Source organism: Notothenia coriiceps, unplaced genomic scaffold, assembly GCF_000735185.1.
Source record: "Notothenia coriiceps isolate Sejong01 unplaced genomic scaffold, NC01 NC01_scaffold00011851, whole genome shotgun sequence".
In the NCBI taxonomy this organism is placed as follows: Eukaryota; Metazoa; Chordata; class Actinopteri; order Perciformes; family Nototheniidae; genus Notothenia; species Notothenia coriiceps.
In genome coordinates this window covers 354,036-355,565 of record NW_011344552.1, presented here as the reverse complement: position 1 = coordinate 355,565, position 1,530 = coordinate 354,036, and positions in this window count along the sequence as shown.

The window sequence follows — 1,530 nt, the reverse complement described above, 5'->3', positions numbered from 1 at the left end:
TTAAATATATGTAAAAATACATTACACATTCATGTGTTAAGCTCACTTTCAAATACAGTCAATTCAAGTTGGAAACATTTTCTAACATTGATTAAAAAAAAAGGCCCAATAACTTATTTCCCCTTATTAGCGAACTGAGGGATGAGCTGCCAAAAAAATAAATGAAACCCTATGTAGACCTGTGATATATGCTGTTTTTTTCTTAAGGCATTTTCAAGTATCATTTACCTACATTTGATTAATTTTGCTTACTTAAAACTTAACTTATCAGGCAATATACCTCCAGTGAGTGGCCCAGCCTTGTCTGTGGCTCTCGGTGAAAGAGGTTTGGACACCCCTGGCGTAGAGGCTAAGGAGGGAAGATGAAAAGACAGAAGAAAGGAACGTAGGTAGCCACAGTGCAGCCTTACATAAAGGTTTCTCTGCCATAACATTGCTAACAGCTCAGGGCCACAGCTGGCAGTGAATGCAATTAATTATTGGAGAAAAATCAATAAGCCTTTCCTGCAACATGGTGGCAGATTGATCCGCACCATGGACAAAGCAGATTTCTTTGAGCGTCCACTCCGGGTGATTAGGATTGCGCCCATACTAAAAAGGCAATTCAACAACAAATGTTCAGCCCATCTGTTATTAAAAGTACAAAAGAGTCACATTTATTCTAAAAATGCTACGTTTACCTTCCGATGCCCAGTAAACTGAAGATCATTTATTTTTACATTATATAGTCTGAAGGCTTAACAGCCGATATCTTTCATTAGGGACTTCGACCTCCCGTCAGTGAGGGGATATGATTTTTTAAGAATCTTGCATCAAGGTTTCAAAATGGAACAGATGCAGTCCAAGTTTTTATCTTCTCAATGCATTTGTCTCAAGTGTTGTCTCTAGACCACGTGATAAGATGAAGTATATTGCTTTGTTGTACCCTGAATTAAAAAGGTTCAATACTGCATTCAGTTATGTTGAATTGTCGAGAGTTCACCCTTAACAGTACTTTAAATTTGAAATGTTACAAGGGCTATGGTTTACTCAAATGCTAAAACATAAAGAAATCAGCTAAATATACTTGCACCAAACTGCACAAGAGGCCATCCCATATAACAGTAAAACAACATTTAATAATGTAGTTTGTCAATGTATACAACTGCAGACAGAAAATAAGCCAAGATCCAGAACTACAGATTCGTTTTTCCTAGAAAAAGTGTTTATTTTAACAAGGCATTATGTACAGAGCTGTGCCATAAGGATAACATTTGTACAGTGTAAACCAAAACACTTTATGGTACAGGCCACATATAATCAGGAAGGTAGCAAAATCCATAAGGCTTAACTTGTCACAGTAGGAAAAGCATAGGGGTTTCAGTCACATGGTGTCATATTGAGTTATAATGTCAAAGGATAAAGACCCCACAGGGGTTTGGGTAGTACCTAAAGCCTTTCTCTAACAGCCGACAGCGTACCTGGTGGAGCTGCAGGGCTTTGTGTTAGTCCACCAGTTGCAACAAAGTCATCCGTGCTGCAAGGCACACG